This window comes from Tympanuchus pallidicinctus, unplaced genomic scaffold (assembly GCF_026119805.1).
Source record: "Tympanuchus pallidicinctus isolate F22 unplaced genomic scaffold, pur_lepc_1.0 scaffold17, whole genome shotgun sequence".
Taxonomy (NCBI): domain Eukaryota; kingdom Metazoa; phylum Chordata; class Aves; order Galliformes; family Phasianidae; genus Tympanuchus; species Tympanuchus pallidicinctus.
Genome location: NW_026294690.1, coordinates 4,442,521 through 4,461,479, shown reverse-complemented (window position 1 = coordinate 4,461,479; position 18,959 = coordinate 4,442,521). Strand labels below are relative to the sequence as shown.

At 36.1% G+C, this 18,959-nt stretch overlaps 1 protein-coding gene across 5 annotated transcripts in view; it reads right to left on the bottom strand.

The window, feature by feature from the left end:
• SYN2 (synapsin II) overlaps positions 1-18,959 on the bottom strand; it is a 143,488-nt gene that overhangs the window by 99,493 nt on the left and 25,036 nt on the right. The gene's annotated exons all lie outside the window — the stretch shown is intronic.

The following is an 18,959-nucleotide window of genomic DNA, read 5'->3' as shown; positions in this document are numbered from 1 at the left end:
CAATGAGTTCTATACGAATATGCAATTAGTAAGAAAATAATGAAGAAAGCATTTGTATTACTGATTCATACTGGCTTCTTTATTAAATGCAGATAAGATACCAAGTTTGAAATCCATTCTTTTACTGCATGAGTTGCACATTGAGCATAATGTTACGAAATAATTTTGCCAATAAAGAAGATAAATATACTTACAAGTACATCACAATATACTTACATCACAAGCTTACAGAATTATTACTTATAACTTATTTTTATTTCCAAATTTGTTCTGAAATTTCATATAGGGATTTAAAAAAATTACTTGAAAACTGAAGATGCATAGACAAAATTAAGTTTTGTAATGCTATTTGTTGTGGAGTATCAGTTCAACCACATTAATCTACTAGGCACAGAAAAAGAAGAAAATCCACATTACTCAAGACTAAAAAAGCTACAGGGCAGAAAGGAAGGTACCACGTTCAAAGTTAACACCAAACCTGTTTCAGGAGAAAAGTGACCAATTCGTAAGGACAGACTGCTTAAAGGTCTCTTTAAAAAAAAGATTCACTGCTTTGTAAAGAATATTTAAAACTCCAGTCCTGATTATTAGTTTAAGAGCAATACTATTGTTGAATTTGACTAAAAATGTTTTACAGTGCAGCAATGCATACAATAAATACATTATTGGACATCATATAGAACAAATTAAAGATGAATTATGTTGGCCACATAACTCAGTGAATTTGTAGTGTAGCTGCCCCTTTAACAATGAAAAACAATCTTAAAGTAATACACTTTCTTCAGTGATGAATGGTAATTTGACCATACATAGAGACAATAAGTCAACCAGAGCTCAGACCTTAACAAATGTCAGCAGCTGATTACTTCTTCATGACAGGAAATAGAACTAAGAAGGCACTAAGATCCAAAGAGAGGCTCCTCTGTTCTTTAGCATTAGATTCATTGCATTTATTAGAATGTGCTTCAAACATTAGTTAAGGTGAAATGCTACCCCTTTAAATTTACTTCTTCTACTTCAGCATCATTTAGAGATGATGCAACCTTTAAACAAATATGCTCTGGCACAATTCATATTTCAACAAATGACTTCAGTTTTGAGAATAAACAGCATAGTAAATACTGAAGTTATATCATCTCGGGCTTGAAAACAAGCATGACACTAACATTCAAAGAAATTTAATTTCAAATTAGCATCGGCCAAAATTAACTATATAAAAATCTGTAATAATATTCTCCAAGTGCTGATCCACAAACAGCAAGACTTCATCTGGATCTCATTAAAAAAGAGCTTACAACAAAAAGAGAAAGATACTGAGGGGCTGGAGCACGTCCCAGGAAACAAAGCAACAAAGCTGGCAAAATGGAGCACAAGTCTTATGGGAAGTGTCTGAGGAACTGGGATTGTTCATTCTGAAGAGGAGGAGGTTCAGGGGAGACCTTATAATGCTCTACAGTTACCTGAAAGGAGTTGGTGGTGAGGTGTGAGTCTGTCTCTTCTCCCATATAACAGTGGTAGGAAGAGAGGTAATGGCATTAAGTCACACCAGGGGAGGTTCAGTTGAATACCAGGAAAAACTTCTTCACAGCGGGTTGTGAAGAAGTTGGAATGAGCTCATTGGAATGAGCTGCCAAGGGAAGCAGTGGAGTCACCGTCCCTGGAGTTGAAGACATGTGGAGGTGTGGCACTGAGGGCATGGTTTAGTGGGCATGGTGATGATAGCTTGATGATCTTAAAGGTCTTTTTCAGCTTTATTCATTCTGTAATTCCAGAACAAACTCTGAGGTACTCATACTAGGAGTATGCTGTGAAATAGAACTTTTGTGATTTTTTTACCATGCTCAGGAAATACAGTGATGCCTTATTTGATTATTTTCCTATTTGCAATCCTATCATAAAGACAGTACTTAAATAATTACCTTATTTTCCTAAGGGAAAAGAGGGAATAGAATAATACAGTGTTATTAACTTACAGAACTGTATTGAAATGTAGTCTGAAAGTCCAGTTACACCTTATTCATCTCAGCCCTAAGCATGAATATTTATGCATCGACTCTCATAGCACCTCAGCAGAAAGGAAGTAATGCTTTCAACACTGGGACTTCTAGTCAAAGCACCTGAGTGCCTTATTGGCACTCGCTGCTCCTTATTTCAGTCATTAGCATGAACTTCTTGTAATTAGAATCCATGCAAAAAGTATTTCACATATTTTGAATTTCTTGCTTCACAATTAATTTTCTGGACAAAAATCTTTCACATTTGAAGTTAAACAACTATGAAATAGAGTTGTCATAGATACAGCCAAATATGACCTCATGCTATTTAGTTTTGGCAAGGACAATGAAGCAGCAAGTAACGAAAATGTTTAAAATATATTTTAAATAAAAACTGAAACGTTTCCCTCAAGTCACTGAGCAGCTATATACATCTCCACAATACCTTACTATCCCATGAAACCAATGATAAGTGAACAAAGCATTAACACTGGTACTACAGTCAGTTGGCAACAAAATCAACAGGAAAATTATTTCCTACCATGCAACAGACTTATGCTTATTCAATTTGCATTCTTAAACACCACAGTGCAGAATTTATCAGCAAGAGCCTTTATTAAAGAGCACACATCCTGTAAAAATATGGGTTCTAGTCCCACAAACCCCTGCTCATGTAAGTCTCTATTTGCACAGCACCTCACACACTTAAATACTGCAATCTGCCCTTCTTGCCAATTTACTGAAGCATTGGTGGTATGATTTCTGTACAGCATGTACAAGATTTAGATTAGCCTAAGCACTGGTTTCTAGTCATGCTGGAACAGTAGGCTACAATTTCTGCTCACTTCAGTAAGAGCTTTGTACGCTCAAAAATAATTATAGTGCCAGTTTACAAGTGGGCAAGAGTTTATTCACCAATTAGAACAGTAGCACCCTCTAGAGTACACAAATTACAGTCTGTCTATGCGTAAAAACAGCATAATTCACTCCAAGCCAGGTAACTTACACATACATATACAGACTCAAATAACTGGTTCACAGGCATTTCCACGTGCATATGAAAATTTTAAAAAAAAAATAAAGTTTCATAGTAAAGTTATACTTCTGCACATGACCTAACCAGTACTTTACTAATGCAAAACATGTTTTCTTAAGCTATTATCTTATAAATCGTCTTAAAAGCAGCAGACTACCACCACAAAATAAGCACAGAATGCACCAACTCATCGTGACTCCCAGCATTGCAAGTGCTCCCTGTTGAAGTGGGGTTAATTAGATTATCATTAATCTCCATTACCAGGAGCCTGTAAATGTGAAGAGCAGCATGTTCTATCAGCTCTGAAGTAAAAAGCACAGCTTATGTTATCAGATTCCATAGTTCACCTCTATACCAAGCTAGTTACGTTCTGTTATTAATCACTGAGTTTGCTGAAGTGTCAGATTCAATGGAGACACTGGAATGGAAAGGATACAAGGGTAGTTCTTCCCAGTTATTTACTGTGTAATCTGAGAAGTTGCAGAAACTTGATTAATTTCATAAAAACAGTATGACACACATGACACAGTTACTGCATGGCTTCCGATTAAGTCATGACCTTGCCTTCTGAAGGGAGAAAAACACTGTTCAAGCACCAGTTTCTGCCAGTAATGCAAAGTTCACAATTGCAGTTTGGCCTCTCTTTAATCAATCAACTCCCAGTGGAAATGTATTATGAGCACACTCTGTGTCAAGTGATACAACACTGCCATGTTTTTTTTGATAATACAATGTTTCCACTGGTCTCTCCACTGATTATCTTTACCTGAAATCACTGTCTCTGATATTCCAGTGCCAAACTTGCCCATCACATCATACAGAAAGAGAATTACTGGGAACAAAACCAAGCACTTGCAGTCCTAGCATACAAGGATATGATGGAGTCACCCCAGATGGCCTAACAGTATGAGAATCTATCACACAGATTATTCTGTCAAACTAATAGGATTATGCATTGCTGATCTGCCCAGTTTTACTGAAGTACATTTACCTGAATTATTCAAACTCAACAGGGAAGTACAAAACATCTGTAAGAAACAACCATCCTCCAGGGCAGAGCTTTTCTTCCCTGACTTCTATAACCTGAAGAACTTTCTCTTACATATATGATAAAAACAGAGCTCACTACCTCATTCAGTCCTTCCTCCACAAAGGCATGGACCATAGAATCATTAATGTTGGAAAAGACCTCTAGGATCATCAAGTCCAACCTTCCACCAGCACTGACCACTAAACTGTGTCTAAGAACTGTTTTACCATTCACTTTACAGGTGATGGCTGAGCTCATGAAAAGGTATTTTTCAGTAGAAGATTTTCCTGTCCAGACAATAGAGAAATTGCCCAAAGAAATCAAACTCTAAAAATGTTTTTGATAAATAATGAACTATTGAGAAAAAGAATGAAAGCTGATTAAGTGGCAATCATTCCCCTTCCCTTCCTGTGCTACATATCCCTCTTGCTAGAGTATTTTTTTCCAGAGCAGCTTTGTATGTGGACCTTCAGAGGCTTCCACAATCTCTGACTCAATCCCAATGTCATAATTTATTATTAGCCTTTTTAAAACAAACAAAAAAATTACCCTATCCCCTTGACATATATCAGAATGTTATCATCTCTGTTTGTTTAAACAAAACTGGGCTATTTATTCTTTCTTTCACAGTACAAATCTTCCAGCCCCAAAACCATCTCTGTTGTTTTAATCAGGATCCCTTCTATTTGTCACTCTGTTTTGTGCCTGAATACAGTATTTTCAATAGAGCTCTAATCAGGAGGAATATGCCTCCTATTCTTGAATATCTAATTGGGACTTAAATTTGCTGGATGTTTTGAACAGCATGCTTTACCAAAAATGAACTTTTTCATGACCAAATGCTAGACTGCCTTTCTGTTTATGTCTCTAAATCCCACATCTACAATTATGTAATATTTACCACTAGCACATTGCTAGATTTATGGACACAGTGTAATTTCTGTGTTGCTGGTTATTTTTCGCAAGTAAGATGACAAATTAAAGTGTTTTTAAATGTTCATTCCCTCATCACTAGAAGAAATCTTACTTAATGCAACACATTATATAACCTTTTCCAAATCTGTTAGACTCATTAGAAAAAACCACCAGTATGCTTTTCCATAGCTAAATCTCTATTTTGAATGAAAAGTCCAAGCTTCTATGCAGAAAAAAAAATCACTAACCCAATTATGAAATATTACTGTTCTAAATGCTGCTAAATGTTTCAATGGCTCCTAGTACTGTAAGACTCAAAATGCACATTCGGCGTTGCTCTGAGTTTCCTAGACCTAAAAGCTAGAAATAACATTAAGGGATATTTGAGTTTACTTCTTCTGTTGAAGCAAAGAAAATAAAATGATAATAGCCCACCCAGAATGAACCATGTTGGGCTATGATGTGTGGATTTTCACCTTCAGAAATCCTGCAGTTAATTCAGAAAATTCACCTTATGCTCCCCAGTTTGTTTCCTTCTGTGCTTATCCTGTGAATAAGATTTTGAACAAATCAGTCAATGAAATGAGACAAAGAGGAAAGCGTGCAAAACTCACACATGTATGAAGAAGTGATAAAGATAATTCATGCCTTGCAGCCACAGACTGTAGCTAAACTAGATTAAGTGCAACATCAAACCTGCAGCTTTAACTGTAGACCTTCCATCTTCAACCTACTCACAGGGACAAGGCTCAGGGGAAAGGCTGGGCATAGGAAGAGAATGGATTATTACCACAAAAGCCAGAATATCTTTTTAGATACACACACAGGATCCAAATTCTTCCAGCTGGACTCTCCTTAAGGATTTCAAAGCCATGTAACTACAGTATGGGCTCACCAACACCCAACTCCTCAGATATAAGTGAGAAAAGATTAAACAAGTTCTCAGAGACTCACAGTTGTTTGCTTCAGAGATCCTTTCACTCCATCAAGTAGGCTCAGAGTTACAGGAAAACTAGAGGTGGCCTTGAAATCAAGATCCCAAGCAAATCTTTTCATCTTTATTCATGTTAGTGTAATTTATTATTACACTTAAGATGGCCACTTGCTGCCCCATTTCTCCACATTGATCAATCAGAAAAACTAATTTTTACAGACCTGCTTAGCTTGCTTTATCACCTTCATAGGCGCAGTAAAGAAAGTATATGGCTTTTACTGCCCTCTTCTGTGGAAAGAAATGTACATCAGATTGGTTTTTAAAAAATGTTTCTAACCACAGACAAATACAGATCCATCATTATTTGATGATACTGTACCATTATCAACTCCTATTTCAAAGGAAAGGAGGTAGCGGTGACAGGCAGGAGCTGAAAACAGGAAATTATTATTCATTATTCTAAAGTTAGGTATATACTTGTGCTGAATGATTGGCATTACACATGATATACATGATTTATAAGCCTTACTTGTAAATAGTTTTAGATCTACTAGAGAAAGCATATTAGCAGCAACAGTTGAACATATGAACAGTTCCCACATGTTTAATGCAGGGCTAGCAGAAACCCTATGGAAACAGTTACTGATTTTTTGACCTACTGCAGTGAGAATGTAGCTGATACTTTTTTATTTCGACACTTCCAGGATATTTCTTTCTGTCTGTAATATTTTCAGATGTACCAGGACTTTTGTTTTATCACTAGAAATTTTTCCCTCTCACTGAAAGGAACAGTCTCTTCTCTCCACAACTAAGCTTTCCAAATACATTATAAAACTAAGCTAATTTTAATATTGCATTTTAAAGTATAATTAGACATAATTTTGTCTACACTTAAAATACAGCCTGCTTTATTGATTCTAATATTCTCTTAAAAAAAAAAAAAAAAATCAAAAAAGAGCCTGCGTTCCTAACAACTTCCAGCTTCCCATTTTGAACTGGAGAATAACACAATTTTCCAGTACTGCTGAAGGTAGGAAATAAACCAGCCCTTCCTTAAATGAAATATTGTCCATAACACTAAAAGTAAGGTGAAGTCTAGCAGACTCTAACAGAAAACCTCAAGGATGTAGAGACAAATGGGAAGTTATAAAATATGAGAATCATAATGAAGATATATATATCATATATATATATATATATGATATATTAAGTTTCATGAAAGTACTGTCTCGTTTAGACTTTTGTAAGCAGCTGTGACCCCTTATTTGCTTAGAGTTTGTCTCATTAGAAGTCAAATTTAGTAATAAACTAAAAAATCTCCATGAGCAATATATTCATTTTAGTCAGATGATACATTTCATTAATACAAAATCTGACAATTGCTCACATCCTCATTTGTTTGTTAAACAAACCTGATCTGAGTTTTTAGCACTTAATGAATACTGAAATCAAGCAAGTCCCACACTGTCCCAAGTGCCTGCTGTGCAACTGCACCAGCCTGTCTGTATCACACCAAGGTCACAGTCTGCCCCAAAAGCGGGTCAAAATCTAATGTCAGCTATTCCACAAATCCCAGATTTTGAAATTCAGCAGTATGCCAACCTTTTGAGCAGAAATCTCCCTACAGGCCTGTGTTGCAAGTCCCCTACGAGCCCAGAGCTGAGCTGACTGGCAGTACATTGCAGCTGTGATGAGCAGAAGCATCTGCTGAACACAATTGTATTCCAACATCTCTTTCCCCTCCCAGCTGAGCTTTACTTTTATTTTCTGCATAACTAAATGCTGTTAATTATCATATGCTTATGAGTCACTGCCAAAAAAGGCAGTGTAACAGACACAAAACTACTAAGTCAAATAAGTATTCTCATTTGACAAACAGCTATTCCTATGTTTTCTTGTAATAGTTTCAAAATTGAACAATTCACATCTATGTGATTAACTCCTCAGGACCTACAGGACCTGTTCTCTTTTGCACACAATAGCAAAGGTGGTTCCAAGTTCTAGAGATTTGAGCAGATTTTCCCTCTAGGAGCTGTTCTGTGGCAGGACTGCTTTAAATTTAGTCGGCAACATATATCATGTTAGTGAAGGATGCCCAGGAGATGAACTGAATCCAGTTCTACATCATTTTATGGGCTATGCCTATCCACTTCAGTCCCTAATGGGAAGTGGCGCACTTATGCTACTAGTCACCTCTCCACTAATGGATCCTTGGGCAACTAGAAGTCTGCAGATTATGGCACTGTTTCATTTGGATGAGGAGTCGTTAGAGAAAAAGACAGGAGTACTTTTCCCATGAAGATGCTGCCACTGGCAAAGATGGAAATAGCAGGCGTGTGCAAGTCTGTGTTACGTAACATCCCAAATCTGCAACTAGTTACTGGTAAATATTTTTGCTAGTGAATTTATGACTCTGGGCAAGGATGATCATTCCAGTGAGTAAACAAAACTTGAACAAATAACAGCATTCAGAGGAAGAATGTTTTCTTGGTTCTTCTGCAATAAGGCCTGTTGGGACAAAAGCTCAGGATGCGTTGAAAGCCTTTCAGAATGAGAGAATCAGGATTTTCAACACTGCAAGTTGAGTTTGCTAAAGAAAGAAATGCTGTTAGCTCATTCTAGCTTACTACTGCATCAGCACAAACTAGACTTCAGTTATGTCAGTGATTGCTTCCAGACAGCAATCTTGTATCAAATTCATGTATAATAACTAATAAACTGCCTGCCATTTTTTCCAAAATCCTCTTTTTTTTTTTTTTTTCCTAGTTGTGGAATAGGAAAGTAAGACAAAAAACAAACTGAAAAAATGCAACAAAACAAGAAAGTCATCACTGTATTCCTAATGGCTCAATAAATGCAAAATGCCACAAGGACTTGTAGACAGGGCAATTCGTTTGTTTTGTTTTGTTTTGTTTTTAAATATAATCAGCAACTAAAATTTCTGACTACATATGAACAGCAATTTCTATCTTTGGTGCTATATGCCACTTGAGAAATTCAATTCTGTAACTCTGTTTTCTGTAAATGCAGTTTTTTCTTTTTCTTTTTTTTCTTTTTTAAACCCAGAAGTTAAATTAAAAGAAATTCACACCGAGTTGAAAACTGAATCTTGTATACTGGTTTTGGTAAGGAATTCTCACCAAAATTCTTAGTAGCTCCCTTTTAAAAAATATATTGCCATAATATACATGATACAGAGCCAGTAAGATCAGATTCCTCCATTAAGATTTAAGAGCAACACAACTCTTTCAGACTTCTAATGAAGCAGCAATTACAGATACTCCTAGATGTCTTTCAAATTGTCCACTCAATGAAGATTACTGAAGACAAAACATTTGACATCCTCTTATATTACTTTGTATCTTTTACATTTTTAACAAAACTTAACGAGCTGCCCAATTTCACCACTCTGCTGTGAAAGGAAAGCAGACCAAAACAAGGTGAATTTCTACAATGCCTACCTTTATGTAATCCCTGTAACTGAACCAGAGCTTCTGCAGGAATTGCCATCTCTAAGAAACAAAACCAGAGCGGGCTTCCACCTATATTTGGTTGAACACCGCCATCTGCTGGGAAGCCTGTAAACTGGTGATGTTCAGTACAGACGGGCAGCAGCAGAAACAAGTATGAAATCCACTGAATTATTGATTTTAGAAAGAAAAGAAAAAAAACCAAAAAAGCCCAAAACATAAACACACACACACACCCCAAAACCCAACAGCAACAAAAAAGCAGCTTTCAAAAGTAGTCTGTGAAAACAGTCAGTCATTTCACACATTAAAAATCACTGTATTCTGAGAATTTTTATCAGATTTGTCGACTAGAAGAAAATATTCCAAAACAGGCATTTGTAGTATTTTGAAAAGTCATCAATACTAATGAGGTCTCTTACTTAGATTTTACTTTGTAAATTCATTATAACTTTTGTTCCATTCCTAGATTCACACTCTCTCGTTCCTACTCCCTTCTTCCCCACCCATCCACCTACATAAGTTTAAGACTAAAAAGATGGAACATGCCAAATCACAATGTTTATACAAAATCTGTATTCCATTATCACACACTTCTCTCCTCTCTTTCAGTCAGAATGCTATAATCCTCAATTTTCTGCAAGAGGACTGCAAATTTTTTATTCTATTTGCCTACGATGCAGTTGTCCTGGCAACCAAGTTGAACTAGACTTCAAGAACTAGTGGTTTCTGTAGGTAAAATTTCTCACTCAAACTCCACAATATGCTTCTTCCTGAGTACAAACAGAAAACCCATCACCCTGAACAGATGGGAGTAGTCTGTGGGAAGGCAAAATCTGTCAGAGCAAGAACATAGAATGTGAAAAAATAAATAAATTTCTGAGTCACAGGCCTGACAAAAATCACAAGCTTAGAGTAAGATTCCTAAATTTAAGAGATACATTTAAGGAAAATAGTATGTGATTCTTTTTATTTGCTGTATGATTTTGTAAACTCTTGATTCTCTTCAAATGAAGTGTCAACTTTTTATTTATTTGAAAGTACAGCTGAGATTCTTAGTCAATTCCAAAAGCTGTAATAATAAAAAATAGTAAAGATGCTCACAAGAAAACTGAGTACTCACAATACTGGGACAGTTACTAAATAGTGTTGGCTTCTCTGAAGGCATGGAAAAGCAACTATCTGACAAACTTAGCCGTGACTTGAACAGCTGCTATGCCATGACTACTGTTCAGCTCTAATTAAATATCAGCGCTACCTCATTTAAAAACACTAAGGATGCAAATCAGACCCAAAGAACATATTGTTATGTTCATTAACTGTTAAGCCTTCTCCATCACATGGAAATGTTTGCTTCCATCTTCAAACTTGCTGAAGCAAGCAGTTTTGACTGACACAGACTTAGCTGATGAAATTGAAATTACTAGTCATGGTTTGAAAAAAAAAAAAAATAGGAAAGACAATAAATTCACAAAACTGTCAAGAAAGATAAACTACTGTTATTCTTCTTTGAACTGGCATCTCCTTTTTCCCTAGAGAGTTCTTCACAATCTTCTCTCATGTTTTGCTAACGCTAGTAATAAAGAAGTGAGTCTCCTAGAGACAAAACTGGCTATTTTACATAGAAGTGGCACCATTGTTGCCATCTTACCTGACATTGAAACGGTAGTTATGCCTCTGTATGCCTACATACACACACACGCACACGTGAGTAGATGCCTGCCGATGTCAGAATGTCCAATTTCCTGACTCTATAAAATCTTGGCTTTCTAAGCATGCAAGTATTGTATCAGAGTCAAGAATCACTAATTATATGGTATTTTGCAAACCATCACCAGGATGACAGAAAATAAATTAACACAGTGAAACTTGTATCAACAACTATTCTGTCATCTGTTGCCTAACCTCCTAGAGAAAGCACAGCAAAAATATGCTAAATATAACCAGCTTTTTTCCCTTTTCTTCTTCTTTTGTAAACAAACTTTGTCAGTGATTTATGGTTCTCTGTACAAAGCTTAATTATATTTTTCCTGGGCTTCACATTTCTGCCATTACACATACAATCAAATTCATTCAGACTTCCAGGGTAGGGAATCCCACCACCTCCCTGTGTAGTCCACTCCAATGCCCAACCACCTCTTCCATGATGAATGACTTCCTGATATCTCATCTCAACCCCACCTACAGCAACTTGAGGTTTTTTTCCTCATGCCCTCACAAGGAAGAAAGAACAAAGCCAGACAGGCACAATCCAGAGAGACAAGAAACTTTCACAACCATTCAAAGTGGACTTTAGAAGCCAGTGCTACCAAAACCAATGAATTTCCTCGCAGTGGCTGCAGCTGCACATTGCCATCCCAGTACAGCATTCACACAGCTTCACTAAAAAGCTAATGAGGAAGTTTGGGCTGCAGTCTAGCAGTTTTATGTCTGTCCTAAGAATGTTTGTGCTGGCATTGAAGCAGCAGAAAGGTAAGGACAAAATCCTAACTTTAAATGACAGCAAAGGCATGTGACCTTAAAGGAAAATAGATCCACAAAATCCATCTTTATAAAACTTGCAATCTTCAACAAGTAGCATGGCTGTATAGGATGGCCAATTGTTAGTAACACAAACTTTTTTTTGAAGAAATCAAATGAAAATGATTAACCTGTAGTATAAAAGATCCCTAAAGCAAATGGTTCTGATGCTTTTTAAATTCAGAAATTTCTTGAAACAACATTTATTCTAGGCCAGACAAATACAATATTCTCTCTGCAGCCTGGCTCACCAACTCTTTTAAGATCTTCATCACCTGAATTCTAATGCCCAGCCAGTTTTTCCAGTGCTGTGACACGAGACTAAAATGAAAGTGAAAAAGAAAAGCTCTACAAATACCAATGAAAGAAGAGGAGAATAATGATTTATTTTTTGTAATGCTGTAAGGTAAGAATGCTAAAGCTCTGAATTATCTGTAGCATTATTGCCATGTGAAGGTTGGCATTTTTAAAAACCTCAATGCAACTATAAAGACCTATTTAGATCAATCTCCAGAAAACAGTTGAGGACAATGACGTATATTATTCATTGTAATGTTCATTGCAATGGTGAAGATGCAATCTAAAAAAAAAAAAAAAAGAAAAAAAAAAAAGAAAATTAAAAAGGAGGAGAAAAAGCTTTACGGAGCTGATGAAAACTGCCCTCTCCTTCAATGAATTTCCTCTGAGCAAGTCATTCCTTAGGCAAGATAAAAGAACAGCTACATAACCTATAGCTACAGGATATACATGCTTTTTACTTTGAAAAATATCAGACTACAAAAGACATATTATAACATTTACTCAGTTTTGCATACAATTTTGAGTATAATATGAATTAAAACTAAAAAGGTCAGAAGAATCAAAGGTCAATTAATAGAACAAAGGAAAACAGTCCAGTCAGTCTGATAGCACAGGGGAACGACAAATGACAAGTAAGAAAACTAAAAGAATAACTCCTTAACACATGGTCCTGAGAACAAGTTTACTTTCCTCTACACAATTCTCTCAAAAAGATATTATTTCAGAAAGGATCCTCAAAAAAATCAAAGCAAGGTTTTGATTATGTAAAATCCTAAACCAAGATTATTCTGGCTCTTGTTTCGCTCGGTGACTCACTGCAGAAGTTAGTATCACATGCTCAAGTCACCTGCACACTACTCGTGCCTTGGAGAAGGATACATTTATCAAACACGAATGACTCAGAATTTAACATTGCATAGCAATAGTAGATCACTACTATCCAGTTCCAAGAAGCACTTAAGTACATGCATATAGAATAATTTATGGCAGCTAACAAATACTATCTTCTAACAAATGTTAATGCTACATTAATTTGAATAGAACACAGTGATGTATTAATCTGAGTAAGACAGACAATTCCCCTCCACTTGATCTGTGTAGGTTATGCACCCGTGGATTCTAAGGTCTCTGATTTCAGAGCACCCATTACAACAAAGGAGTTTACATCAAAGAAACACTTTAGAGGGAAGGCATTTGTATCTCGCAATGAATAGCGCAGCTAGTTTCAATAGTAGTGATCTTAATTAGAGGAAGATTTGTGGTTTTTTTTTTTATTTTCAGTGGAAGGCAAAAAGCTCTCAGAGCTCCATATCTATTAGGAAAAAAAAGTAGGAAAAACTGTAAGCACTGCTCATTTTTGCCTACTATATCTTTCATCTGTGTAATTTGCTTAGCTGGTTTAGAAAGAGAAATGCACCAACACCTGCATATCAAGCACCAGCCTGCGCCTGGCAGATTTAACACGCAAGAGAATTTCAACAAGAAAATCGTCAGCCCAGACAAAAGAATGCTGCAAATTCCTTCCCTAAAACCAAGTTATATGTAAGTTCAAAATCATTGTTAAATCATTAATGCAGATGATATGTATCCCATAAGAAAGAAAAGCCCAATGGCTCAAGAAAATTTGGGCTAAATGATCAATAAAAATCAGGTACCAAACTGGGTATAGATTTACTTATGCCCATCATTAATGCTCTTAACAGACTTCACAGTTCATGATATGAGCCTCGAAAATATTAAATCTCAACAGAATATTTATTATTAACACCATAATTAGATGAGAATCTGATTTGAGCTGGGTGAAAATGAGAAAAACAAACTCATACTTGAGGCTGTTTGGGAAAAATAACTTTTTAAATGGAAGAAAATTTTTAAAATATTTGACTTCACCCCCTTTCATTCTCATAACTAATATTTTTACAAGTCTCATACTCTGATGAAGTAGTATTTTATGAGGGACTTTACTGTATCTGAATGCCTAGAACTAGCAATAGTGTTTTTCCAGCATTTTGGTATGCAAAAACTGGTTTAGACAAATAGCAATGCCTATATTTTTTCATTAGCTTTATTACTCTTCAAGGCTTTCATCCTCACAAGACTAGAAAGGCCACAATTGCCACAGCAATAGGCTCTCTTCTCTACATTGTTTTCCCCACCAAAATTTCTATTATGGCTTCAAAGACACATTCATTCTAGAGATTCTACAGCTGAAGGCAAATCAGCAGATGCTGCCCCTTCCCCCACAGTTACTAAAATTGTGCTGACTTCCTTATCTGCCTACATATGGCTTCCAGCCTTTTTCAGCAAAAAGAAAAACCCTGTCCCAAAGAGCACACATCCATTTGTATATTACTCTACTCCAGAAGAGTAGCAGACAGGGAGCTAATTATTCCTCCTCTACCCTCATATAGCCACAGATGCTATTCTCATCCATCACTCTCACTTCATATTGTTCATTTTGTGTGGGACAAGGCCAGTTCCTTTCTTAACAACATGCTCACTACAAAACAGAAAGTAACCTTAATTTACTTTTTCCAAACCACAAGCATACTTCACATAACTGTCTTTAAAACTAGAGTATTAAATGAGCATTTAGCTATCATTTTTTGTTCTTTTCTAATGCTACAGAGGAATATCTTCCTTCAGCCCTTGGCTTGATTTTTAATATGAAATTATGATTATTTCGTCCCCTTTCACAAATACACAAGTGTCTTTAGTGTGCTTGAAAATATGAAGTCCCTAGAGGTTATCTGAAATAAATTATCAGAAGTAAAATCTCATTTGGCCTATACAACTTCAGAGCAAGACATGCGTAAGAATTTCAAAGCTTGCAAAATTCTCTCAATTACAAGGGCCTCCTTGTTTTTAGGTAAGTATTTGTATGTGATCGATTGCTCATGGTCACACCTAAATTGCACAGCTTTAATTACTAACAAGTCAGTACAGGTAGCAGTATAAGAAAGCCTGCAGAGAAGGAAAAATTCACAGGTTTAATAAAAAAAAAAAAGAAAGAGAAGAGCATGAGTTGAATGACAAAGTGTGTTTGTACTGAAAGGGGAGTTAAAAGGGAGACTAATGAAAGGAGTTCAATATGCTGCCAATTCATTTAGAATATAAACATAAAAGACTGCCAGGGATTCTATAAAAGGGGATGATTCATACCTTCTTTCTGTTCTGTCCACTATGATGTTTCTCAACTCTTCTTCGTTTTTATTATTGCGCCTACATTTTTACATCCCTGTTACTTTTATGATGAGTACAGTACAAGTTGATTAATAAAACAGACAAAAGCAAGGACATACCAAAAGGCCCACTGCAATGAGACCCACCAGATACCTCAACAATTTATTTGCAACAGCATTAAAACCTAAGAGGACAGTTTCATAGTACCATGTGTTTGAAATCAGTAAATGCATTCAATTTTAAGGAAGAATGACTGTTTTTCTTTCCCTTGTGAATATAAAAGGATCCAAGTACACACTGTGCCACTGTCTTTTAGTCTTAATAAAGGTGATTGCTCACAAAAGGAATTACAAGAGAGAAATTCCTCCTCTAGAAAACTTACTTACATCAATAATGTTTAAAGTATCTTAAACTGTCCTTTACAGAAGCATACATTTTCTAATCTGAAGAATTATGTAACATATCACAAATGTGTTCTAAATGTTTGTTAGATGAATATATAGAAAAAGTTTGCTAAATAACTTCCCCTGTTCCCAGACAGGATGTATGGCAGCTACATAAATTGACAAAGCCCCTCTGGGCTGGACTTGTTTTATACACACATCTAAATGGACAGCCTATACATACACACACAGTATGGAGACGTTTATAGACGTGCAAAGCATTTTGTTCTTCTCAGTGTTGTCCAAAAGTTCCTGCATCATACCAACAGATTTGCCATCAGTTATTTGTATATAAACTGACTTGTAACTAGGAAATAAAATCACCCCTGGAGGAACAGACACAGGTATTTTCACATGAAAAATAAGGATCATAAGTAATGGACATATTTTTGCCTTCAGACACAGATTACAAATTTATATTTGTATCAAAATATTCCCCTGTAATTGTCATCATAAGACACTTTGGGCTGAATTCAGTATAAAAAGTACATCAGCTTCATTACCTAAGCAAGCTACTCGGATTTATTTTCTAACAGATGGTGAAGTGACCAGCTTCAATCCCAGGATCTCTCTCCACGAAGTGGTGCACAGCAGAATGGACTTCCCTGGTGCCCAGCTCACTCAAGTGGTTGGCACCTTGTTAAGATTGATTTTGCTCAAATGCCAAAGCAAAGATGTTCTAGTACTTCTTTTGTGAACAACTTATGTCTGAAACTTAAAATCACAAATCTATCATCCAAATTCAAATATGTGACTGCTACAGAAAAGAAAAAAACTGATCAAAGCAGCATTTCTGTACTTCTCACAACCATCACAATTTTACTACACATAAATACTGATGCCTAGGCCTGTGCCTACTCATCTGAGCAAAAGAAGTCCTAAGACCCATGCTGACTGCTGGCACGGTGAGTAGAAAAGTAACACAGTGAGCAAAGAGCAATTGCCCACTTGCTCTCCTTTGTTACTCTGTTATGACCCACCTAGAATTGCAACACCATCCAAAATTATAAGTAATGCCATCACAGACACTTCACATCTTTTTTATCTTAATTCTTACTTAACTGATCAGAGAACAGCTTCACATATCAAGACACCAAACCTGGTTGGTACAAAAAAGTGAAGTAGCAAAGATGACTGCAAATCACAGCAGTGACCTATGCCTAGAATCCTGCAGTACGTAAATCTCAGCTAGATGACACAGACACACCTTGATCTTCAAGATTCGACCTTTCCCTAGAAGGACAAGGACAACTGGACAGCAGTGTAATCAGATTCAGCTGATTCATCAAGCAGGTACACTGAATATCAACACAAATATTATTCTACTTCAAATACAGCATAAGCTATCAATCACTGAAAGCTTGTTATCTCTGCTTTTTCTGAATAGCATTTATTTAGTAAAAAGCTGCAACAGTTCTGCTCTCTCCCTAAATACGTTCTTCAATCCTGTAACAGGTTTTCCCCAGTAATCACACCTAAATCTCCACAATTTAGGCATTCAGGCATAAAAGTGCACGAAATAAAGCAAGTATTTTCATTAGCAGCAAAACTTCACAGCTTGGACAATCAACCTTCTCGTTTAAGTTCTGTTTGATAGAGCTGAATCAAGTTGTTTTATCTGCTGAGTACCAACTCTACTAATTTCAGTTCAGAAAGAATAAAAGCATGATTTGGGCAAAACTCATACTGGTGAATTTGATTATTGCAAAACCACAAGCAGTTGATAAAAACAAAGGCAACACAACAAATGAGAAATTATAGCAGTGAAATTAAACCTAAGCAGCCAAAAGCCTGTAATTAATTCCTGAATATAATTTTACTTAGGTGACAACAAACCCATAGATGGTAACTGGTAGAATTTTGCTCCTGCATTTCTATTGGAAACTTTGTGGCTGCTGCATTGAACAGCATTTCCAAAATTAATCTCATTGCTTTTGGAAACACTGCTTAGTACTTCACACAAAGTACTTTCACATCAAATTCAGCTCCCACCTGATGAGCTATGTTGAGAACACCTGCTTGGAACTGTGCTGCTAGCTATTGCCAGCACCTGTTCACAAAACACTCTTAGCAGCATCCATTGTTAAATGCAAGGAAAGCTATCAACAGACATGTAAGTAGTACTGAGTAATGTTGTCAAAAGTAAGTGAAACGTCTTATGCATACAATCACCAAGATCAAGATAGGCAGAAGTAATAGAGACTTGTTTTATTGAAGAAAGGCTACAACCTTATTCATATAGCTCATCTGTCCCACAGAATGCAAAGTAGTTGCACTATAAAATATGAAACAGTTAACACAAGGTAATACACATTTTCAAGCACATCCTGCCACCGGATTTTCATAGTATTACAAATTCTGGTTGTTAATGTGATCATTTCCCAGTCTCGTTAATTGCATCTAGCACCTAATAGTACCTGAAAACACCTATGCTGCACTTGATATCTTGCTAAATTACAGGGGAAAAAATTAGTATTTGTTTGCATTTCTTATGGATACAAGGAAAAAATGTAACAGGTAAGATTAGAAAATACAGCAGATGTATTTAGCCTGATGAATCTCTTACATATGCATACTGTTTTTACTGAAAAACTTTGTTCAACTTCTGATAAAAGCAAGGCTTGTTCTGTCATCCCAATCCATCATGGGCAATTCCAACACAAATGGAGGAATGGAATCTTATAATTCATTTAGCCTTATGAAAATTAAAAAACAATGGAAAAATACTTAGAGACACTTTTACTTCAAAGGGAAATAGATACTTATTATTTCATCTAATCATTTTACAACTTAGAAAAGCTTTTTTTTTTTTTTTTTTTTTTTAAGTTAGTTAAGCATTTTCTACAACTCTTTGGATACTTCACATTCTTTGCGTTTCTACCTTTATTATTGTGACAAAGATCTATTATGAAAGTACTAAGATCTTTTCAGGAAGAAGCATTTTGTGTTCGGACAGGAGCTGGTTGGCTCCTCACTACTTACTAAACAATGATTAACAATATCAGAAAGGGACACCTCTCTAATGTGGAGTAAATCTAAATTTGCTATTTCCTTGCAAGCATCTCTGTATGCATATGGTACACCCTAAAACCCTGCTGCCAGTTCCATGCTGAGCCGTTCCCATTTTCCATCCA